The sequence below is a fragment of the Ochotona curzoniae genome, unplaced genomic scaffold (genome assembly GCF_017591425.1).
Source record: "Ochotona curzoniae isolate NIBS_2020 unplaced genomic scaffold, NIBS_Ocur_1.0 contig_883, whole genome shotgun sequence".
In the NCBI taxonomy this organism is placed as follows: Eukaryota; Metazoa; Chordata; class Mammalia; order Lagomorpha; family Ochotonidae; genus Ochotona; species Ochotona curzoniae.
Window position 1 is genome coordinate 58,675,209 of NW_024466599.1, and position 26,501 is coordinate 58,701,709.

The 26,501-nt window shown below is 38.1% G+C and overlaps 1 protein-coding gene across 7 annotated transcripts in view; it reads right to left on the reverse strand.

The window, feature by feature from the left end:
* CTNNA2 (catenin alpha 2) overlaps window positions 1–26,501 on the reverse strand; it is a 1,062,093-nt gene that overhangs the window by 562,871 nt on the left and 472,721 nt on the right. The gene's annotated exons all lie outside the window — the stretch shown is intronic.

The following is a 26,501-nucleotide window of genomic DNA, read 5'->3' on the forward strand; positions in this document are numbered from 1 at the left end:
CAGGGAGCTCCTTCTAAATTCTTTACACTCAACATGATTGGCAGAAGAAAACAGGTGCTGTCATATATCATTAGATGGAACTTTTTAAGCAGTGATAACAACATGAATAGATATCCACTCACTCTGCCTGCTAATGAAACCTGGCTTCTCCTACAGTCCTACAGCTGAGTTCCTCTTTACCAGGCTGTTATAACAAAATACCATAAAGCAGCTTCAACAACAGACATTGTTTCTATAGGCTGGAAATCTAAGATCCAGGTTTTAGTATGATCAAGTTCTCTTGAGGTCCTTGGTCTGACCTGCAGAGCTGCCTTCCTACAGTACATTCACACAGCCTTCCATGCGTGTATGGGTATACGTAGGGTGCAGGGGAAAGTTCTGATGTCTCTTCTTACTGTATCCATTTAACTGAAACTCAGGGCTTCAACACATGAACTCCAGGCAGAGACAAATCTTCAGTTCATAACAGGAGCTCAGAGAGAATATTTCCAAATGAAAAAAAATTTGAAGCATAGATATCCAGCATCAGGAGCACAACAAGAATGAACTGAAATTAGAACTTAAAATCAAAATGTGCTTCGGATTCCAAGATACACAGGGCTTCTGAATGCAGAGATTAATGGTGATGACAACTGAGTGATGAGGATGTACACTTTGTTAGGATACATCATTACTATTTCCACTAGACTGCTGACCCTGCACAAGTAACGCTTTTCCAATAGCTTGAGTGTGACCACGCCCCAAGCCAGGAAATGGCCAGATTATACTAGAGGTAGGACCTTCTGGAACCCAGAAACAGAGCTAAGATTCTTCAAAGATTTCATTCATAAGACGAATACTGATTGTATAAGTAGACTACAAATTTCATAAAAGTTTATTTCTGTCTTTGCATAATTTTTCTATACTATATATTTTCCCTAAGCTTTGGGAAGACCCCTCAAGCATCCAGAGAAAGTACACTTTTCTATGCTTGTTTTGTGCAATGAAGAACAAAAGATATCTAAGAAATAGTGGATACACTCAAAAAGCTTAGAGTCCTGTGGGATGAGCATCCAGGAAAACCCAGGACTGGACGATGCATAACAGAAAGGTGTAAAGAGTGAGAAACGGTGGCTACCTGAATGTGCCGAGCAGTTGCAGAAGACAACCAAGGAGAGGGAGCACCCTAGGGCTTACTAATTGCTGCCCTATGCACATACCAGCTGCATTTTGTAATCAGTGGAAAACAAAATGATTTCAGCAACTGCGTTTTGTACAAGGGAATGTTTTTTAGATGACTATTTGCTTTGTAAAACCCTGGAAATATCTTAACTAATCAACATTCTGCATACATTTAGCATTTCATTTTCTTAGCAAAAGCAGCATTTATATCCTCATAAAAGCAAATATTTTTGCAAAGTGATGCCCTGTACATCTTATAGTAAAAAGCATATAGTAAAAAAAAAAAAACACAAAACCAAATAGTTTTAGCCTGCACTACGTGAAAAATGTGCTTATGTTATCTTTCTTATAGATAATATCATAATAGTTTTACTCTAAAATTATTTCAAATGATCTTTAAATATGTACCCATCATTTATTAGCTATTTTTTTAAGCTGACAATAAATTTCCTCCTTGAGTCTTAACTAGATTCAGAAATCTCTTTCCTTTGTGAAAACGTTACCAAGGTATATTAAATGCCTGAATGGTTTGTTTTACCACTGGGGCAACAGTTCCACCTATTTTCCCTCCTTAACCTCTCATCCTTCTCTAGTCAACATGGATATTTTCTCTCTCTCTCTCTCTCTTACACACACACACACACACACACACACAGAGGCACACGCAAACACATTGCATCCTACCTTAACTGTAGAATTCTTCCTAACACGTAAGGAACGTGCTTTGACTTTACAAGTTACACAGAAGAACCAAGCACATGCGACCTAGTTGCAGTGGGAATGCTCATTTTCCCTTCTCTCTCGCCAGTGTCACATCATGGGTTGGAGAGAAAAGCATGAGAGAACATCTGGGTTCCATGACTGATAGAATATGTGACATAGTATTCAACAGTCCAGGTCTTCATTTCTCTGTCAAATAGGACAGGCAGTCCTTCTCAGCCTTCTAAAGTGTACTGTAAGGAATATCTCAGAAAGTGATTTCATTGCTTGTAGAAGCTCTGCTGAGGTCATTAGTAGCATTCTGTTCCATGTATGGCGTAATGAAAAGTTGGGCTTTCATTATTAATCAGCATTATAAATACAGCCAAAGAGGACTATACATTTGGGCTTCTTTTGTAGTCCACCAGAAGAATGTCTTAGGTCATGACTCTGTAGTGAACCCCTTGGGTTTCTATGAAATACACTACAGCCTCTAAAATCTAAATGATAGTCCAAAGTAGAATTTGATATGAGTTTATGACATTTCCCATCATTGTATAAATCAGGGTTCTAGTCAGAGAAATGATTAAGCTGATGAAGCCATTGTTTATGCCTGTAACAATCATAAAGTCTCAGTAATATATTCGAAGTTCTACTAATCCCTATGCACTGATTATTTTTTAAATGAGTTAGTCTAGGCCCAGTGTGACAGCCTAGTAGCTAAATTCTTGCCTTGCATCCACCGGGATCCCATAAGACATCAGTTCATATCCTGGCTGCTCTACTTCCCATCCAGCTCCCTGCTTGTGGCCAGGGAAGGCAGCTGAGGATGGCCCAAAGTCTTGGGACCCTGAAACCATGTGAGAAACCCAGAAGAAGCTCCTGGTTCTTGGTTTCAGCTTGGCTCAGCTCTGGCCCTTGCAGCCACTGGGGAGTGAACCAGCAGATGGAAGACCTTTCTCTCTGTATCTCCTTCACACTGCATATTTGCTTTTCTGATAAGTAATAATAATAATAATAATAACCTTTAAAAAGAATTAAGTCCCTTTAGTTTGAGTTGGTGAATGTGCAAAGTGGGTACCACTGCTGTCTCCCACCTAAACATGACGGCTGTCATAAGTCTAGTATGGTCTGTTTGCCCATGAAGACAAGAATATGCCTCAAGCTCCTTGTCAACACATTGTCTAATTGATTCAATTGGGTTAGCTCAATGCAATGGAATGTACCATCACTAGGAATGTTTCTTTTGGATTCATTAATTTACACTGTCAGTACAATAAGTATAGAAATATAAAATAAGCTTGAATAGCATCCAGTGAACTAGTGTAAGCCTTGAGGCTATTTTCCATTCCTGTGCTTAGCTATTACATGGCTTTCAAGAAACCAGCACTGCTGGTACTATTTTCAACCTATGAGAGAACTTACGCAAGGCTTTCTTCAATCCAATGTGCTGCTAGTCATTGATCTCAGGGACTACCTTGGTGCTATCTTTTAAGTCCATTTCCAGAAGCAATGCTTCAGCTATAAATACTTTTTAAGGTGTTGAAACTGTCTTCTTAAAGATGAAAATTGTGTTTTGAGCACAATGTTTCACTCTCTAATTTGTTTTATGTACTATCCATTCTACAAATATTCACTATTACTGTGAGAACTCATTCCTCTTCAAAGACAAGCACGTACTGAAAACATTTCACAATTACTCTATTCCTCCGAACAAGCCACTTAATTAACAGCGATAGCATTAGTCATGTCAGAAGGAAAGGCATTTCAAAATTTTGTGAGGTAATGTCTTTATATACAAACAGCTACATTATCATAATGGGGCACTTATTTTGGATGAGCCCTACTCACAAGTATGTCCCCTACTCTAGGTCTAATGAATAGAAGAAAACAAATAGATCCTTACCTATGCAGGATTCCATCAAAATACCTTATTTTCCAAATAGTTTAAGAATAACAAATAATATTTTTCAGACCACTTCCATTAAGAGAATTTTTAACTTACAAATATGCCACCACACAGCTGTTCAAAGTGAAAATAATTATTTTGGCTCTTTTTTTCATCTCCTGTCATGATTATAAGGAAAATAAAAGTGCATGACAATGATGAAAACTTCCAAAATAATTTGGAAGAAAACTTCAACACTCATTTTATCAATGCATACACTGGAGCACTAAAATATCGGTACGCAGTTTTGCAAATGTCAAATATCCTAAATATGTTATACTGTCAATGATACTGTTTCCTCATTTTAAAAATGTTGTGGAAATACTGTGAAGAATGACATAATATTCCCTCATTTGATTTGACTATTTTTCATTCCACCAAATCGTTGGACCTTCAGCTAATTCCCATAGTCTGGTACCATCACACCTTCGCTAAGGCATCTTTGCGTGCATGTGCACACATTTTTGACTTGTTATCTGTACTATTTCCTTAAAGTGAATTTCTAGAAGTCAATCTGCTAGTGAAAGGGTATGCATATTAAATTTTAAACTCTTTAATTGAATTGTTCAACATAAAGCAGTGATGGCAATAAAGAGCCTTTTACAGGAGCTGGGATTGATTTTGGACCCTGCACTGGCTTTTGACAGTGCCAGGTTTGTGACATAGCCTCATGAAGTTACAAAATCTGTTTATTGTTTGTTTGTTTGTTTTATAGCAGAGGAAACTTCAGCCAGTCCCAACATTGTAAATAACGGTGTTGGCTTAATCAGTGGTGAAAGTGCAAATGCAGTTTATACGAGCACCCATCTAATAACTGTACAGCTGACAATATGACCAAGGAAGACCAGTGAGGTCCCTGAGCTCTGTCTGGCATATACATATGGGGTGATCCTCACAACGTTAAAGAACCTCTCTTCTCACCTGATTCATTTGCAAATACTAACCAAATTTGCTCACAGTGTTTCTGAGAATCTTTAAGGAGATAAAAACAAGAAAGTTTTGGAAAATGCCACATTATTAAACATGATATTTAAGAGTACTCCTACCAGAGAAGATGCTATATTGTATAAATTATATTTTTAAATTATACTTAGTGGATAAAAAAGTGTAAAAACATATGATATATGGCAGTTGAGTCAATGAATGTACTAGAAATCTGAAATTGGCAAAAACAATATAAGAAAATTCTACAAGATGCCAAAGTTTGGTCCCATCAAGTAAACTGAAAACTTTGACATGTAGTAAGTTTGATAAGCATTTCATATCTTGTCAGTTTCCATATAATTTATTGTTCCCTCAGTTCCATTACCTACATCTAATTTGTATATATAGTATTTCATTTTTTTTAAGATTTTTTTTTGTTGCAAAGTCAGATATACAGAGAGGAGGAGAGACAGAGAGGAAGATCTTCTGTCCAATGATTCACTCCGTAAGTGACTGCAACGGCCGGTGCTATGCCGATCTGAAGCCAGGATCCAGGAACTTCTTCCCGGTCTCCCACACGGGTGCAGAGTCCAAAGGCTTTGGGCCATCCTCAACTGCTTTCCCAGGTAACAAGCAGGGAGCTGGATGGGAAGTGGAGCTGCCAAGATTAGAACCAGTGCCCATATGGGATTCTGGCATGTTCAAGGCGAAGACCTTAACCACTAGACCATGCTGCTGGGCCCTATATAGTATTTCATTTTATAATTCATAATCTATTCTGAAGGCAAACTGAACCTCAATTTTGTTTACTTTTTAAATTTAAGATGGTTCCATGAAATTATCACATAATTGCAGGTTTTTTTTCTGTTAATGTTATATTAACAATTTTTCTAACATATTCTAACAGGTGTCCTTGAATTGGATGTTAAGGAATTTCGTTCCTATGGTGCTCCAGTTTTCAAGTTCAAGCTAAAATGCAGAGAAAAATATATCTTCCTAGCAAAGAAACACTAGAAGACAACAAAGAAATTAAAAAACAAAAAAACAGCAGAAAGATCAATTGATTTGGAGAGATTCCATTAGATGTCAAAACAGGGGTCTGACACCAATGCTTACACCTGCCCCTGCTGCAGTCAAGTAGAGGATAGATGGCAAGCCAGCAAGTCCTCTCAGGTTCCTACCTCTTCTACCCGATGCTTTTGCCCCATATCAAATTCAGGACAGAAGGCAGGTGAGGGTCCAACTGGGATCCTATCTTTTGTCTGAACGACGAAAAAACCGAGAAACCATGTAAGATTTATAGGCTGAAATAGTTTGTTAGTAATAGCCCGTGAAATCCCTCACTCCCAACCATGCTGATTTTAGCAAAGCAAAACCACTGTAGTCTAGACCATGCTCAGTCAGGCAGCTGTCTCATCAGTCACCCACTGCCCTGAGTACCTGTGATGCTCACCCAACAGTGGCAATGCAAAGAGAAGGCGTGGGCATTATACCTACCTGACAACTCAGCAATGGATAGTATTTGTTCCCCGGGTCTCCTATCTATCCTGGGCTTCTTGTTCAGTAATTAACATAAAAGATTTTTGTTTGTTTTGTTTTTGTTGTTGTTTAAGTAAGAACTCTTCAATGGATTCCCTAGAGATCTGTCCTCACAGCATGACTCTCTCTTCCCACGGCATTACTTCCCCAGATCCAACCCCAACTCCCCGCTTTTGTACAACTGGATTCCTTCCTGTCTCTCTAGCCCATTGATCGTTTCTGCAGCTCGCACTTCCCAGCTCTTTACAGCACCTGACTTCTGCTTCACTGTGTGGATAAAGTGACATGAAATTTCACATTTTAGGCACTTTTGATTCAACTTAAAAATGCCTCATCAGCTGGAGAGCTGTGATTCTCCAGAAACTCCAAAGATATTGGAATTCTCAGAGCCACAGGAAGCCTGGGGCTAAGCATGAAACAAGCCTCTCTCTTCTTCTTCTTCTTTTTCCAATTATAAAAAGGCATCTCCCCTCTCCCATTTTTAGCTTCTTCCTGTCAAGAGGCCTATACTGAAGACAAGCAGTTATTTTGAAATGATGGACATTATATGTTGACCTGGTATTAGCAGGATCCCAATCATCTGAAAGCTGATGCCAGTACCCCAGATATCACTCAGGTGCAAAATCATTGTTGAAGTCTAGGGGCAGAATCAAGGAGGCAGCTTCATTTTGGATTTTCAAAACCAACATATAAACAACAGTTTATTTTGATAAACAGTTTATCAAAGAACAGGTTTATTCATGCCCCTTTAAATTATGTTCTCCCCATCCTGTTACATAATGAGAATAAATATGTAATCAAGATTTAGCACTTTTCAGGCACAGTTGTAAGTCTGTGTTATGCCACGAGATAAACTTACTTTGTTAAAATGATTTTTTATTAACTGATACTGACTTAATTAGCATCAATAGGTCAAGTTTATTCTTCTCATTCAGTGTTTCATAAGAAAAATAATTTCTTTTATCACCAAGCAATAGTACACAAAGAATAACATAAGCTAAAATTAACTTGAACTCCAAGAAAAAGCAGCCATTTATTAAGCATTGCTATGTGCCTATACTTGAATTTACATTATCTCATTTTATCCTCCCAGCAACATCAGAAGTGTACTGGTATCGAGTCATCCATAAAATCATAAGACTCATATTTCTGCTCAGCAACTCTACTTGACATTCCAGATATACCGCACAGAGACTAGATATTATCACATTATCATTTTATTAATATCATTAACAACTTCTTCCTCAGTAGTCAACAAAAGAAGAATCATTTGCCTTACAGTGGTAATAAAATTACCAAGTTATTATGATGTTGCAGTAACCAAAAATGAATTCAGAATGGAGGGTCATTATTTCTAGAATAGGAAGCTAACAACACTGCAGTTAAGAGGATATGATTATCAATATGACAAATGAAGAATTTCCTAATGAGAAAATGTACCTTATTGGGTTAAGAAAAAGATCATGAGTTTTCTGGAATGCAACAACACTGCTATCATCTTCACAGTGGAACATTTCCAACATGATTACTGTGGTGGGGACAAAGCCATGTGTGACCCCTGCTTGCCTACTCCTTTTGTCTTCTTATAATTATAGCATATAATCTGAGTTAGAAGAGCTATCAAAACAAAACCAGATCATCCAGATTCTTTCTCACATTTAAAGTTTTGGCTTAATTAGAATGTGCATCTCTCCACTTTTTGGTTCCCAGTGATTCATCAGATGCGTTCCACCAAATATCTACAAGATTTTCCTGTATCTATATGTTCTTGAAATAAGCATCCAATTAAAGCTCTGCAATCTTCCAAACTTCATGCTGTCCGCACTCAACATCTCTAGGATATCCTTTCTCTTTCTCACTCTCTCTCTCGCCCTCTCTTGCAGGGTTCCACAATAATCTCCTAGCACATGCTTAGCTTCTTAAAGATTTTCTCCTTCCACAGCCCCTGATTCCCAGAAACTTCACACCCACTCTGTTTCTGGTTGTTTCTCTCACTCTAGCTCTGAAGTCTGCATTCCTTCCCCTATGCCTCTATTTCTACTGCATTCCCTTTCCACACCTGATACACTCTGGTGCCATGAGTGCCGCCTGGCACTCTGCTAGGGTTGGGTGACTCTGGTCGGAGTCCCTCAGACCCTGATTAGACCCCAATAGTCAGAATGTACTGTGAGACTGTCATGTGGAACCGAATCCAAAGACACTCTGTAGCTCATGAAGATTACATCTATTGCTTTTCTCCTATCTCTGTGACCTGTCATTCTGTCACAGGATGAAATTGAATTGGCCCACATGATTTTCTCTTTACAATACCATGCTGGCTGTTAGTCAACTCCTGAGGACCCAGTGAGAGATGAAAACTGATTACTTGACACCGTTCTGGTGCCTTCCTAGGCACTAAGGGTAACTGATGATTTGATACAGGTGGAACTCATTTCATCCTGTGGCTATTCCTCTGAGAACTTGTGCAAATTAAATTTCATACAAATTGAATTTTATTTCATCTCACCATTTTTAAGATGCCAGATTTCAGATGAAGTCTTTATGGTTTGTATCTCTTAGTGTCTGAGTGGTAATGCTATCCTCTTTCAATCCCCCAGGTACTCCACACATTAATTACCGAAATATTTTTTTTAAATGTACACACTGGTGGGCTGTAACAAATAAGATATAGTCATAAAGGTTTGACTGTCAGACTATTTCCTGAGGAGTGTACAGTGAAGGCAGAACCTCTTCTAATAGTAGCTATTACACTCATAACATTTATGAACCAAATATTTGGCTAAGCGCTTTATAATTATTTTTTTCTCATTTAACCCTGCCAATACTTTCTAGAAAGCAGTTATCATCTCCATTTGTAGAGGACTCCAGTAAAGCTTGGAGTGTACAACTTGCTCCCCAATTCACCCAGACATAAGTGGTGAAGAGAACATTGAAAACTTGCAAGTATAAACATATGTTACTATTTTCCTTTCCTAATACAAGGGACACACTGTCTCTTGTCGAGGTTGAAGTTGAGGTTTCTCTGAACTAGTGTACCACTCAGACAGCTATTCAAAACAACACACAAAGGACGGCTGCTCTGGGAGGCAAAACATGATGAACCAGGTAACTGGGTCACCACTACCCATGCGCATCTCCTGAATGGAGTTTCTGGTTCCTGCAATTGAGGCAGAGAATCAGTTGAGGGAGCTTTGTTTCTCTTTCCTTCTGTCTCTCTGCTTTTCAAAACAAATGTATTTTTATTTGAAAGGCAGATTTATAGGGAAAAGACAGAGATCTTCCACCCTGTTGACTCACTCCATAAATGGCCACAAAGCCCAGAGATGGGCCTCTCTGACGCCAGAGTTAAGAGTTTCTTCTAGGTGTTTCATATAAATATAGAAGCCCAAGTACTTGTGCCATCTTTCACTGCTTTTGCGGGCCATACACGAGGAGCTGGACTGGAAATAAAACAGCCATGTGGGATGCCAGAATCTATATGGAGGATTAATCTAATACACCATGGCACCAGCCCCTACCAAAAAAAAAATTTAAAAGAATGCAGTTCATGCTTAAGCATTTTATTTCCTTATTAGTGATTATTTATATTATTTATCAGTTTTTTGTTTGGGAATTTTTTTTCTTCACAGTTTCCATAAAGTCTTGTTATTTAAGTTAAATTAGGCCCAATATATGAATTGCAGTGGCCTTCTGACACTTGTTTCATCCCATCCCTATGATTGGACTTAAACTTTTCGAAATTATTGGACTTTAGGTCATTTTTAGAAAAGCCTTTCTACTTCAAGATTATAAAGAAATTTGTGTTTTCTTTTATTCCTTTTTTGCTTTTTAGTTTTGTTTTGTTTTTACACTATAACCTCTGATCTGTCAGTAATTTATACTGGTATTTGGTTTAGCTTAATATTCAATCTGTAATTTTATGCTTTTCTTTCCAGACTGCTAGTGTGTTGATTGATCTGTTTTCTCCTCAGTGATTTGAGATGGTATCTTTTCAAACGTTTTATATCTACACAGATCTACTGCCTGGAATTTTCTTTTTTTCCCCAAAGATATGATCACCTCTCCATACACCTGCAGTGCTCTTATTTCCAGGGATATGTTTATTCATTGATCTTCTTGTATAGTATTTGGACATTTCCTAATTGCTTCTTTTTGTATTTGAATTTTAGAATTCACTTGTCTGATTCTACATATTTGGAGGTATTTCTAGTGTTGCTGCGCTACTTATATTAACTCCCTTGCAACATCTGTCATCTTTGTGTTATTGTATTATCTTGTCAAAACATATGGCATGCCTCCCCATTAACTACAGATTTCCTTGGTGGTTTTCAGGCATAATGGAAAGCTTCTATATAGGGGTCATACAGAAAATAAAATGCTTCTTTTTGCTATTCTATTGATGGGAGCCAGATTTTTTTCTTTTTTAAGAAATCAACTGATGTTTTTCTGTCACTACATTTCCAACTAATTATTTTTGGAACTTATTGATTTGCTCGCCTATTAATTTTAAATATTGCAATTTTATGATATTTTCTGTTTGTAGTAAATCTGCAGGTGTTATGTTTGGGGCCACGACTTATAGAATTTTTAACAAATGTATCCATGCATTTTTATATAAGTTTGAGTATGTTTTAAGGGAAATGATTATTGAATTTTGATTGGCTTTACATTTTAGTGAACTGCATCAATATATTCTTTGATGTTGTTAAAATTCACCTTCATTAAAAAGGATTTCTTTGTGAACAGATGGCTGCTTTTTGTTTACTTCTACTGTAGGTGGAATGTTCTTAAAAGTGGGATGCTAGCCAGTCAGGGCTATAGTCCTTGCACAGAGCCAGCCCGCAGGAGAGTAGGGACCGAGATTCAGCACATTCCTCACACCCTCCTGGGCTTCATCCCTGGCATCCCAGACTGCCAAGGCTCTGGCCTCTCCTATACTCACTCTCAACGATTGCTGAGTTCATGGAGGAAAACCTATTAACATTTTTCTTTATCTCATTTTGTGACTGTGATTTCTAAGAGAAAAAAAAAACACGTAATCCTACAAAGCCACTTTCAAAACAGTAACTTCCAGGTTTATTTTCTACATCTAGAACAAATGTGACCTATTTTTATGCTCCATTATCATAGTTAGCTGTGAAATCACTGCTATTATTTGCATACTTATTTAATCTCTTCTATTTTAGGGTGCCCTTAGTTAACATAAAGGTAAACATAATCAGGAAAAATCGAAGGACTCGATTTTGTAAATGTATTTAAAAGGCATGACCAGCACCATATGTGTTAAGACAGATAGGAATGAACTTACATGCTTTCATTTATACGTTACAATATAGTAATCTATAGAAAAGTGAAACTCTCCCATTTTAGCTGCCATTTTTCTTTTCCAGAACCAACACTGTTAACACGTTGTACACTTATTAAGGCTTCTCTATTCTGCACTTTCACACACAAGTATCACTTATAACTTTTGATCCAAATAGAAATCAAAGAAAATCCTTCTGCATATTTTATGGAGCACCTCTGTATATTTCTGTATATTTCTAAGATAGCTGCATATCAATGCCAGGATTGAGTCAAAGGACATAAGCAATAATTATTTATTTACTGGAGGATTACACCTGTGATTATACAGTTAATTGAAAGCATGATATTTTAAGAATTCAAATGAAAAGCAAGGAAGAGAGGAGGAACTGAGGGGAGGGGAGAAGGAAGGAATTGTAATTGTGGGCTTAAAACTGAATATATAAAATATGTGAAATCTGTTCTCCTTATATAAGTAAAAAAATCTAAAAACCAATTAAATATTTTTGACCTACTGCCTTCTAAAAATCTATTATCACCATCTTATTATGAAATTTAGCTGTTTTATTGCATTCTTTCAACATTGGATGTTCTATATTAATTTTCTTATTATTTTAGTTTATACTAATCTAATTGAAGCTGAATATGTTTTTCATGTTCTTGGGCCCTTTATATCTGTTTTTTTTATTGTTTATTTATTTATTATATGATACAGTTCTATAGGCTCAGGACCTTCTTCTTCCCTTCCCCAATTTTCTTCCCCCACTGATTTCCCCTTTATTATTATAACAGTATGGTCTTTCAACAACACACATAATTCCATCATTCTATTTCAGTGTATCCTGACATTGTAGGTATAGACAATGGCAGAAAGTCCAGCATCCTATTTGTTTTCCAAATTTCCTTTAACATCTTTTGTCCAGCTCTCAATTTTTAAGAATTCTAGGATCTCTTTGTTGAGACCAGGGGTTAGTTATCTGTCTGTTGCACATGTTGTGAATATTCTTATTATATCATTCAGTTATTTACCCTTGAAATGTATGACAGTAAAGAGTTTCACTTTTGTGGTGTCAAGGAATTTCATATTTATTTTTGAGTCTTCCTAGAGTATTTAATATCAAATTAAAAGAAACAAACAGGCTCTATAACTTTTTTCTCCTGGTTTTTAAGAATAAGGACAATGAAACAAAGGTTCAATGACTAAAAAACACCAATATAGTGAGAGCATGAGTTATGCAATAGCGCTTAGTATTTAACAACTTGTTCAAGTACTACTATCCATAAATCATTAGTCATAACATTTCCCTTACTAATACAATCACTGAATTTGAGCCCTCCTTTGCTACCTAAGGATTCTGTGGGTTTATCATGCTGAATACAGACTTTCGGTGTCCACAACTAAGGAGAAATAGAGAAAGAAGAGTTAGCACTGGGACAATCTGTGAGATGCTGTGAATATCTTCTTTTTAGTATATCAGTGCATATTTTTATGCATTTATACATAGTGTGTATTTTAGTGCATTTATTTTTGGGTGGGAAGCATAATGTGGACTGTGATGTCAAATAAATTACAGTTCACTTAATCTGGTTCTCATTTCTCTATTGTTTGTTAGTTATTTGTGGGAAAAAAAAGGGAAAGAAGGAAGGAAGAAAAAAAGGAGGCCTGCTACCTACAGCTTGTATTTTCCAATCTTGTTTTCCCCAAAATGTGCAACTTGCCATCCATGCCTTGGGTACTTGGCTCAGTTATTTCTTTCTGCGTGCCCTTCGTTTAAGTTAGGCCACAGCAACACAGTTGTTGACATCACAGTAGTCGAACATCTGCTCACTGCCTCGTCTTTTTGTGTCATGCACCATTTGTTAAAGGAGTCTGTGACCCAGGCTTTTTATGTTTAGTGAACTCTACTTTCCTGAAATTATTCATTATTATCTACCCTGCATGTGCTAACATCACAACATTTTCATGCTGCATCATGGGTACAAAATTGTTATTCTGTATCAAGAGATGATGATGGACTTAGGAATTTACATTACCTCCTCCTTCAGAGCATGCAACGTTAGCCTCAATAAATGTACAGTACAACCTTAACAATTCTTAGGCTCTGAATTATAAGATAAATAAATCAATAAATCCAGGCTGCTTTGTCGTCAATCTTTTTCTTCCTATCCTTTTGCTTCCCATTAACTTTTGCCTCTCAGTTAGCCCTTCATCAGGAAATGTTCACCTAAACTAGACCTTTAGTACTGAGTGTTAATTAACTTTTCTTAATTCTAAAGAAACGTCCTAAGGTTCTCCTTCTGCCAGGAAGCTACAAGACTTCTGAGATGGGAGTCAATGTAAGGTCTTCAGAGATGTACATTTATAATTGAGGCTAGTGAACCCATGCAAATGCACAAGTTCAAGGCTTCTTTGCAACCTTACCTTCAATTGCATTGCGCTGACGGCTTACATGCCATGGAAGCAAACTGTATTTATCAAAGGTTGCCATCTTCAGGCTGGTGTGATGGCTCAACTAGCTAATCTTCTTACTGCAAGTGCCACCAACCAAATAGGCCCAGGTTCATGCTGCACTATGTCCTGCCCTCCATTCATGGCCTGGGAAAGCAATGCAGCATGACACTTGGGACTCTGAACCCACCTGGGAGACCTGGAAGAAGCTCCTGGCTCCTGGCTTCCCATCAGCTCAGCTCTGACTGTTGTGGTCATACTGAATGAGTGGATGGAAGAACTTCTCTTTCTGTCTCTCCTCTTTCTGCAACATGTGTCTTTCAAATAAAAGTAAATAAGTATTTCAAAAAATAAAGGTCCTTGTCACACTCCCTGAAACCAAAATCCTAGCCTTGATGCTTGTTGTTATGCCTTGGTTTTCTGTTTTAAGAATGCTGACAATGGCAGTTTAACTGATAAAACAGAGCAAGGTTCATAGTCAATGGTAAAATGCAACAGTAGGAGACATGGCAGCACTTGTTACTGAAAAAATAATCATAATAGGATCAATGGTGAGGACTAGACTTACCACTCTGCCTGTGCCTCAATTCAGAGGTCACTATTGGTACATTTCATATTTTTGCTGTAACAAATTAACATAAATTTGGTAATTTAAAACAAAAATATTTTTATTATCTTATGGCCCTAATGGGAAAATTCTGAAATGAATTCAGATGTCAAAAGAGCTGTTTTCATTCTGGGCACTTTGGGAAAGAACCTCTCCTATCTATGGTCAACTGATTAGAAACTATGATTCCATATGCAACACTACTTTACTCTGAACAGAAATGAAACATGTTCATAAACTCCATCAATTAAGATGCAGGCATTTTAAAGGCTATTATCCCGCCTCCCATAACAAGTACTGCTTCTAACAAGGAACCAGGAAAAATATTAGGACATATTCATAAGGAATCAGAAGTTAAGACTTAGCTCTATGTTTGAAATCGGTGTGACTGCAATTTCCCTCAATGATGGTTTCCACAAGGGAGGCACTTGATAGGTCTGTACTTGAATACCCCAAGAAAGTAAGGGCACTGGCATGAAAATGTGCTGAGAAAACGGTCTCTGGAGATAAACAAAGTATGTACCAATCGGCAATAAGGCACGTGGAATGAGAGAGGAAAAAATAAAGGAGCTTAACACCAGATGTGAAGGGAAGAAAGAAGACAGAAGAGGGATAACCAAGAGTTAATCAGCAGGAATCGTCACATCCCAGGTCCCTCTGAATTACCAGTTGGGTTTTTCACTTTGTATATGGAAGAGGCACACAACTTCTGACTCTTACATCCTCTTGCATGGGGTTACTACAGAAATTTATATTTCTTTGTTTTACCTATTCATTTATAAAGACAATGGACCTCACACTATTTGGGTGAGATTTTTCATGTCCCTACCTCTTCACTTCCAGCCATACCCAAGGACACATTCCCACTTGGTCTCACCAGAGAGGTAATAAAGCCTTCGGCCTGGACTCCTCCCATCTTATTCTGTCCCAGTACACACACACTTGAGGCTAAGTAATCTAACAAAATGAAGACTGGTATCATCCTTTCCCTTTGAAAAGCTTTCTGACATTTTCATAGTGGAGGAATAAAAAAGGGACCTTGTCCACCTAGCCTTAAAGGTCCCACATGAGCTGGCCACCACACACCTTTTACCTCCACTTTTCACTCCCCTACATTATGCTCCAAATATATGGCTTTCTGCTTTTTCTTTCCTAACACATCAGGCTCAGGCCTTTGCACTAACTCTGCTTGCAAGATCCTCTCCCTGGCTACCTGCACATCTGAACAAGGTTCACTCCTACACATCCATGTAGCCACAGCTCAGAGTTCACCTCCCAGAGCAGCATGGTCTTACTGGTGATACCACTGAGGTGCCCACACATCCAATATTATTTTATATCACTAAGCACTTTGGAAATGAGTTTATTTCTAATTATTTCAGAGTGAGAGACAGACACACACACTAAGAGGGAAAGAAAACACTTTGTGATCATCAGCTATCTCCCATGCTGAACATTAGCGGGAAGCTGAATCAGAACAGAGGTGGAACTCAAACCCAGGAACTCTGATACAGGAGCTGGGCATTCCAAGCAGCAGCTTAACCTACAGTGTCACAACTCATTCCTATGTCATGTAGGTTTATCTTAGTTTGGTTTTGGTCTTTTTTTTTTCATTTATTTATTTGTGTTCTGTACCTACCTACCATTCTCAGTTACAGTGCAAATGCCAAAGGAGTGGGAGCCAAACTGTCCTGCCTGGGGTTTTATCCTTAAAGAACACAGTGGGATACGTGTGTTATAATAAATACTTTTTCAAGTTATCTTTGAATATACAAACTGAGGGGGTGTAATCCTTTTATAAAATAATTTACATAAGAATAATGTTGAACTAGCAAACACATTCATTCATAATAGCATTTTCTTTGCATTTTGTGCCTCAGTTTCCTAACTGAGAGAGTGGGATTACAGGCTGAATAAAGTCTTTCCCAGTAATTACATTTCCATGATTATGACTCAAATCAAAAAGATTAAAGCTAATTTTCAAAAGGACAGTTACTAAGTAAAGTGGTGTCCACCCCTATAATTTAAAAAGTGACTCATATTTCTGCCTGATTCATCCATGGTGGGAAGCATCTCTTAACTTTTTAACTGCAGATTTCCTGTTTCATCAAAATGCTCTGCCCTGCCAATAGCAATGGACCATGGACCAGGCAAAACTCTCCAGCAGCACAAATAAGTACATATATCCATAGGCCAAAAGGTTAATTCAAAGCTCTACAAAACACTAGTAGATTTATCTGTTTTTGCCTGTCACACTACGTTCCAACTATGAATACTTAGGTTAGTGAATCTTTGGGTCAGTGAACTTTTGTTATCCACTTCATTCAACTGTAACTGAATCCATCTTTTTCATTCTTTTCTTTACTCTGGACAGTCCAGCCACATGGCTTGCTTATTATGCTGTGACAATATGCAAATCCTCCTCAGTGGATGCTTTTTTGGTTTCCATTTAGCACACTAGGTTCTTTCTCACAGCATGTTCAGTCTCCTGGCTCAGGTCTTTGCCCAACGACATTTCCTCAATGACATTTTCTCAGCCATCTTAGGTAAATTACAAATGCAGGAGCCAGCAGGGCAGCAGTACAGCAAGCTAATCCTCTTCCCTTTGGAGCTGGCATCCCATATGAGCTCTGCTTTAAGTCATGGTTGTTCCACTTCTATTCCAGCTCCCTGCATATGGCCTGGGAAAGTATCAAAGTATGGGTCCCTGCACCCATATGGACATGCAGAAGAACTTCCTGGCTCCTGGCTTCTGTCTTGCTCAATCCTGGTTATTCTGGAATTTGTGGAGGGACACAGCAGTTATAAGATCTCTCTCTTTGTCTCTCTGAATATGTGTGTTAGTGTGTGTGTGTGTGTGTGTGTGTGAAACTGCCTTTCATATAAATACTTTTAAAAATCCCATGCATTCTTAATTCTCCAAGCCTTTGTGTGTGTTTAATCTCCAGCTAACAATCTCTAACTAACAATCCTTTGCTTCTTCTATACCTATCTAACTTCACTTTCTCAAGACTCAATGCCATGTGTCCTTTTTCAAAAATCTTGCTTTAACCTGATAGGCTGAGCAATGTTTTCATCTACACGCACACTGTATCCAAGTACTTATCACATTCCATTGAAAAGGACCGCTGATAAGTCCAAAATTCATAGGAGGCAGCCCTCCAACTCATTCATCTTTCCTCCTCCCTTTCTCATATTGACTGTATTCACAGATATAATTTAGATCAACTGACATTTACTAAGGAGAGAGAACAGGAAATAAAGGGAAGGAAATGGTTCATCCAAGTGGCTTCCAGTTCTAATCATGGCTATAAATGGCATAACCTAGAAAATGGCTTTCAAGAGAGCAGCAGCACCTCACCAGTCATTGTTCCTGCATTATGGATCTAAACAGAAATGAAACTCTGGCCTAGAAACTGCAAGTGGTGTGGTGGCTCCCAGAACAGAAAGCTGGAGGTTGCTGTTAAAAGCTCCAAAGAAAACAGGTATGAATCCACACTCCAAGTTAAGTGATTATCTGTGCTATGGCCAAAAGAAACTTTAATTAAGAAGTGATTATAGAAATAACAGCTGTATCCTTGTAAGCTTTGTAGAACGGAACTCATAAAATATTGGGAGTGCTCAATAAATTCAATAGCTCTGTTCACCACTACCACCAATATTCTATGCTAAGCAATTAGAAAGTAGTAATGCTTATTGTCAATATTGGATATTTTTCAAAGAAATTATTTAATTGAATACTGGTGTTGTGATGCACTGGGTTAAGCTAACATCTATGGTGGCAGCATCCAACATGTGAGAAGTGGTTCAAATCCTGGCTGCTTAGCTTCAGATCCAGCTTCCTATTAGTATGCCTGGAAAAGTAGCAGATGGCTGAAGCATTAGCTCAACTGGCTAATTCTCCACTTCCACACACAGGCATCCCATATGGGTCCCATTTTGTGTCCCAGCTGCTCTACTTCCTATCCACCTCTCCATTTGTGGCCAGGGAAAGCATCAGAGGATGGCCCAAAGCTTTGGGACCTTATACCCAATGAGAGACCTAGAACAGCTCTTGGCTTCAGATGGTTCTAGCAGCTATGGCCATTTGGGGAGTGAACTAGCAAATGGAAGATGCTCCTCTCTGTCTCTCCTTCTCTCTGTAAATCTGCCTTTCCAATAAGAATAAAGAAATCTTAAGTATAAAGAAGGACTGTGTACTTGGATCAATGTCACCCACAATGGCAATCCAGATGGAGATCCTGGTTCCTGGCTTTAACCTATCCCAGTCCTGGCTGTTTCAAGTATTTGTGTCATAAACAGTAGCTACAAGACCTTTTTGTCTCTCTCTGTCACTCTGCCTTTCAAAATAAGTAATCAAATAACTAAGCAGAAAAAAAAGAATAAAATTATATCATTTGTTAAAATTATTTATAGATTTTTATTTACTTGAAAAAAAATTTATCTTAAATCTTGAATAGCAGTTCCCTACTTTGCCCAGAATATTTAATTGTGAGAATGGCACAGGTCTTATTGTCAGGTACTTAAATATCATACTGCTAATCTTAAACAAATAAATCTCCTCTGAGCTTGATAAGCATAATTTTAACCTTTCACAACATTTCACATCTGATCATTCCGAAGTGCACTGAGAAATCATTTGGGCACATGAAATGAGAACTTTATTTTCAACACGCCAGGTCAATGAGTCAATTTTTCTGCCTTTCCTTTCACTTTCTAGATCACTCTAGGAAAATTATGCTGACTTGTAATTTCCTGGGTGACTAGGGTCACACAGTTAACAACACAGATAGCCACCCCACCAACATCACCAGGTATAACACACAGCTGGTTGTTTTTTTTTCCAGTGTCCTCATTCACTTTCACTTGGCCTTCTGCAAATCATTTAACATCACTGCTTGATATTCCTGGTTTATACATTACCACAAATGAAAATATCATGTTTGCAAAGTGTTATGTAAGCTATCATTTCATTATTATTTTAATTACTGTGCACTCTAGTTTGAGCTCTTTACATAATGGTGCACCTGGCTAATTTCTAGCAGGCGTCTCTTTTTTTAACTTTCTTTTCTAACTACACTTGACCCACGACCAAATGATCTACTTGCAGCAAAAAATTTCAGGATGTAGTGAATGCTTTGTAGAATAAAAGGATGCGGACCCACAGGGCCCACAGAGATTACAGTTAGTCTGTAAAATTTCCTGTTTAGAGCCAATTAGATGCATCATTCCATTAGATCAGAATGAGACAGAGTGTTAACACAAGAGCCATAGAGCTTTTGATTCAGTTGATTCAGCAGGAGTTCTTCAGGATGTGCTACCCCACTGTGTTGATGACGGGGACACTTTTTCCAGACTCACTGAGTAAGTCCTAAGCAGTAAGAGATGCCCACTTGTCTTCCTGGTAATGGTTGACAAAAGATTGCAATTAGTCAGGCACAAAAACAAAACAACAAAAAAAACTTGCTGAACAAATTAAGAACTTCCTTCGGCAAAAAGAGAGTAAAAAATGAGATATTTTGTCTTGAAAAATTCAACTTGATGATTAGCTTCAAAGATCTGACTAGTTAATGATATTCAGTTTTACAGCTAGCAAATGGTGCAGGCTTTCAGTTTCTGAGCAGGTCAGAGTGTTTGTGTAGGTGGGAGAAAAATATTGTGATTTTGACCTATGATTTGTTTGTGGCCAAGCTGCTTCTCAAGAAACAGATACTTGATATTGTTAATTATATTCCCACGGCTCCTATTAGCAGTTCCAATGTGCCTCAATTTATTCAAATCACCTAATATTAGCCTAGTATGTATTTTTTTTTCTCTCAGAATGACAGATTTTTTTTAATTTACTGGCAATAGTATGTTTATAAAAAAACTATCTCAACAAAAAAGTCATTTGATATAAATAACATATTCATGACTGATTTCAAGTCATTGAGTTTGGAGGAAATGTACAGAATTAACTGTCCTGAGCTAATGGGTACCAACTGCAGCACACCATGACCAGAGGATAATTACAACAGTGTTTCAGAGTTCATGGAGCACTTTTCTCATACATGTGCTTCTATTTAACTTTCATGATTTTTTTTTTTAAAATAAGAGCTATCCTTGAAGCTAAGGTTCGCAGAATTTCAGTATGGATGGTAATTAACTGAACTTGGAAATACCCTTGCTTTCTGAAATAAATTTCAAAAATTGTTTCAGGTCTAGACCTTTAAAATCATACATTAATTCATAAAATATTTATATTTTTCTATCATAAACAATAATAATAGCTTACATTTTACTATGCTTTACAAATTTTGAAGCCTTCTTGCAACCATTTTGTTAATTAAACTTCTCTGTAGGCAAAGCAGAGGTCACTGGATTCATTTTACAGACCCAAATTCTTAAATTCAAATATGCTGGCTGACTTGTAGAAGATTCCATCATAAGTTGACGATTTTACATGCAGATTAAATGTCTTCTTGGTCTAGTATGACAAGGAGGAATCAAAAGCTAAACTAGAACTGCTGTATTTCATGGAAATCATCAGTCAGTATTCGGCCCAGAAACAGTACAGTGTATGAGATACAACTCGACAGAGACAGAGGAACCAGCCCTTCTGGTATAGAACTGTCATGACAAGAAACACTAAAAAATCCCAAACCATGCAGCAGGTATTGTGGCATGGTAGCAAAGCTGCCATCTGTGATGCTGGCATCCCACATGCTCATTGGTTTGTATCCCAGCTGCTGCATTTCCCTCCTAATGAACTTAGAAAGCAGCAGCAGATGATCCGACTGTTTGGGCTCCTGCCAACCACATGGGAAATCCAGATGAAGCTCCTGGCTGGTAGGGTTTCTGCCTGGCCCAGCCCTAGCCATTGTGGTCATCATGAGAGGAGTGTGAACCAGTGGTTGGGAAATCTCTTTCTCTCTCTACAAGTAACTTTCAAATACATACATACATCTTTTAAAGAATCCCAAACATTCATGGAAATCTAAAACCAATCAAGTGAGAATATTTGAGAGTACATCCTAGGCCTCTGTAGTTTTTAAAGCCACCATTGTTGACTTACGGAGGGAAGTTAATACACACAGGGGCACCAGTTTATGTGTTATTATACCTGCCTGATATATTCATGCATTCATCCATATGTTTAGACTTACAACTAATATTATTTGAACAACCAATGCCTATTAATATCAGGCACTATTTTAGGTATGAAGACTACAGCATGATCAACGACAACCTTACGCAAGTTCACATTCCAGAAGTGGTTTCACTGACTGAGAAAGGGGACTATACATTTTGGGAGCTAGAAGAAGACTAACAAAAAATACAGACTTTATTGTAAGTGCCTAGCTCTTGGTTACCCCAAAGCCAGTGGCTTACAAACCTAGAGAAAAGTCACTTTAAAAAAAGGTCAAGATTCTTACACTAATATTTTACACTGCATATAAAAATAAATGAAAGACCTTGGTAGTCTTGGTAGTCCGGTGTTTCATCACAGATATTCCTTAATTTATGCTCTAGGAAGGCTCCTAAATCGTTCTGTGTAAATCATTTTTAAGATAATGTTAAATGTTACTTTTCTATTAACTCAAATTATCATTCATCTTCACTATAAACGAACTTTAATTGGAAGTGGCTCCTAACACATTTAGCTACAAATGTCTCAATGGGCCCTCTATTAAATACCAATCAATAAAAAACAAACCAACCAAAAGACATAAAATTGCTGGCAAATGCTTGAAAGGAGTTGATTACTATTTTAAGCTAATCTGTACCAAAGGACAGAGACTTCCCTAATTCCCTGATACCCTCAGTCAACCACTTGGAAAGATGGCCTTAGCAACATTGCAAACTTACATTTACACCCTATGGCAGAAAGCACATGCTCTCTCTCTGCTCTGTTGGTTTTTTTTTTTCTGTAGTTTTCTATTTTTTTCTTCATTTTGACAATCTTTACATATTTAATTAGGGCACAAAGGTTCAAGGGCTACAGGAAAGTGGGTCGGACTATTATTTCCACATTTTTGTTCCTGTATTTGGGGTAATGGGGGAGATAAATGGAGAAGCCCCGCACAGTCTCCCACCCATCCCAGGTCCCCAATGTGGGGCATGCTCCGAGGGTCTTGCTCAAGTGGTTTTGAGAGTTCAACAGTTATGAACTGCTGCCAGTCTCGCCACTGCAAGCACGAGAATGTCAATCAGAATCCACTGACTGACATAGTCCACCTTGGAAGCACATGCTCCCTAACAATCTCTCTTAAAGTGCCATTAACAAGTGACAACCGCATGGAGCGAAACAGTCTTATTCCCTGACATTTTCCTTCATTCTTCCACTATGCCCGTGACTCATTTGGCCTACTTACTGTGTTTGGGCAACCACAAGGCCCACAATTCCCTGGTTTTTGTTTTTTGTTTTTTAACCTGGGACAATAGGACTTCACCCGCAACACTTCATACTGCCTCCTGAAGACTAATGCTCAGACCTGGCTCCACAGCAGCCCAAGAGAGCCCTGCCACCTCAAGGTCACTCCCAGTTAGTCATACTTACTTGTTGCCCCTCAGGGTTAGTAAGTCAATGAATGACTTATTCAAATTTTAATGCAAAATACATTCCATTAATATCTGGATATTTTCCTTGGAAGCAATATTTCAGATGTCTTTGTTTGCCTTTGAGTCTCCTTAGATCTCTGGGGGCAATTCCCAGTTTAGCTTTGATTCCAGAGTCTTTCAAGTGATAAAATGACGGAATTGCCAAGAGGGGCCCAACTTACATTTTCTGAATGTGTATCTGTCCATTAAAGCAAGTCAGGATTCTATAGATTCTGATTACCGAATCTGTGCATTCATTGGTCCTTTTGCTTCTCTCCTTATATTTTTCCTTTCAGCCATTTAATGTCACTAGAAAGTAGGCATGGGAATTAGATGGAACTCAAATGGAATGCATATTCCCACTCAACTAAGGAAGTAATTTTTATCACAAAGTAGAAAAGCCTTAGCAATCTTCAATCCTGAATTATTTGAGTGTTTACAAAGGCTAGTCAATTATTCATTCTTTGCCCAAAATCAGTTGGCCAAAGAACAGGAAAGCCAGGATACAAATCCAAGTCTTTCACATTCAAGTCCTTTCTTTTTTGGACTGTGCCATATTCTGTGGGTTCCACTGAGGCATGGTCTCTCCTGTTCTATCGACAATGAAGAAACAGCTCTAACTGGAGACAGTAAGTACACCTCCAGAGAGTGCTTCAAGATGACAGCTTTCCTAGTGCTGGGATCAATGAAATGATGACTCTATGGCTTCATACAATAGCTGTGAAAGGCCCCTACTTATTGTCATATCTTACTGAGAGTAATTAAAGCTGAAGCTCTTTCTCTTGCAATTACAGTGTTGAGCTGGCTTAACTTCAGATGCAAAGAGGACAGGTACACAAGCCGACCAAAGGGGAAGAGGATATTATGTGATTATTAGGGCAGGATGAAAAAACATTTCATCCAGAACATGTATGGAAGGAAATTCAAGTAATGAAAAGATACAAGGGGGCCCAGTGCAGTAGCCTAGTTGCTAAAGTCCTCATCCTGCATGTGTTAGGATCCCATATGGGCACCCGTTCTAATCTCAGCGGCCCTGCTTCCCGTATAGCACCCTGCTTTTGGAGTAGGAAAGTAGTCAAGGACAGCCCAAAGCCTTGGAACCCTAGTACCCACGTGGGAAACCCGGAAGAGGCTCCTGACTCCTGGCTTCTGATTGGCTCAATTTTGGCCATTGTGGCCACTTGAGAAGTGAATCAGTAGACAAACGATCTTCCTCTCTGTCTCTCCTCCTCTCTGTATATCTGATTTATGATAAAAATAAATCTTTTTTTAAAAAAATAAAAATACATGAGGATAAGAAAATGAATGCATTACTTGTTACAAACTAACCAGGGTGCTTGCCACTACTAGTATACATCCATTCCACAACTGCTTATAAAAAAAATTGATATGCCATGATGAACTGATGGATTTCTTCAATAATTTTTGACCTAGTCTGTTGAACAGTTAACCACCCTCACCAACATACACAGTGGGAAAAAGACCTTCCTAGGAGTACTTGAATCTACCCAACACTATGGAGTCTGAAGATTTCTCCTCTTAACTATTGCACTCCTTCCCTGCCTTAGGGGGTTGAAATAAAGAGACTTTTGACATAAAGAAAATGTTCATACTGGCTGAATAATTAATGTTTAATTCAGAATTAATTCCAAAGCTATTATCTCATTCAGTACATCTATTTACAGAAAGACACACTTGGAAGTCAGGTACTGTCTGAAAATTCCTCTTTTCAGGACTTCTGATCTTTGCTTAATAGAGAAACAGAAAAAGCAAGGCTGAGGAGGGGGTGGTAGGAAAGAAAGAGTTGCCTTGGGTATATAACTATGTATGGTAGAAAAGTGAAAAAAAACATGTGGGCAGTCACTGGAGACAATAGGCTGGAGCGCTGGCATGAAGTCTTTTAAAGAGACTTACAATGTGGTGTGTTCACTGTGGTTCAAGATCTTTGGCGAGGATCAAATGGTCTATTATGATATATGACAGCCGTTTAAAAAATATCAAGAGGTACATAAGTTTAAGCTTTATTATAGGAAATTTGTGTCTCAAGAAATGGGGAGAGTTTTACAAACAGAACAGATCACAAAATGAAATACTCCTTCCTGAATTTTTTTTTTCCTTAATGTAATGAACCCTCAAAAGCATGCCCTTGACTGAACCAGTAAGAAAATCATTTGCCTAGCTCCCCCTATCTTGTGGTTTCTTCTCAGACTATTTAACTATCCCTCTTTGGGAACTATTATAGAAATAATGCTGTAAAATTAAATATTGGGAAGGGGCATTTAGTGGTGGATTTGAGACAGCCATGTCCCACACTGGGCAGCATGGTTCTGTTCTGTCTCTGGATCCTGCCTCGAGCTTCCTGCTAATTCGCACGAGGCAGGAGTGAGTGCCGAACCAGTGAGTCTCTGTCACCATGCAGAAGTACTGAACTGAGTTCTCAGCTTTGGCTTTTACCCTTTCCAAGCCCCAATCATTGTGGGCACATGACAGCTTCTCCCTCTCAACCTCTCAAATACAATTTTTGAATGTTTTTAAATAAAAGAAATATTGATAAAAATAATGCCTGCAACAATTTCCCAAAAATACCCGTTAATGAATAGTGACCTGTATTTACAAGCAATAATAGGGATACTTGGGATTTTGTGCACCTGATAAATGTCACTCTCACTGTGGTAACGTTTTTTAGATTTGAATTCCAGTCCTACATCTTAAATGCTAATCCAGTTTTAGGCAATCAATTCTCATTTTCTCAGTTTTCTTATGGAAGCAACAGACTGTACTGGGAAAGTACACAGAAGTCCTCCCAGACTTGGTAAACTGTTACCTGGAATCAAATGCCACTTCAGTAACAGCCAGAAAAGAAAATTCATCTCTACAGACAAATTACATAAGCGACATTTTTATTCACTTTTGGCTCTGACTTTCATGTCTGGCCAACAGAACGTCAGTATCATCTAGGGGAAAGTACTTGACCCATTACACCTATGCTCTTTTGGGGAGGTGACTCCCTTTGATTGGTGAAATGCCTGCATATATAACAGAAAATAGACAATGAAAACATGATGGCATCGATATGCTATAAGCCAAGGAAGCCAAACTCTTCTACAAAAAGTGGAGAAAGTATTTTGGTTTTATATTTGAACAGCTGAGGGAGGAAATATGGAGAAAGCAGGTGGTGTAAATTTAGGATTATGTGGGAGGAAATAGCCAATGGGCAACTACTGATTTGGGGGTGTTGATGAAAGATTTTCAGATTTTAAAATTTATTTGAAAGAGTGACAGAAAAAGGA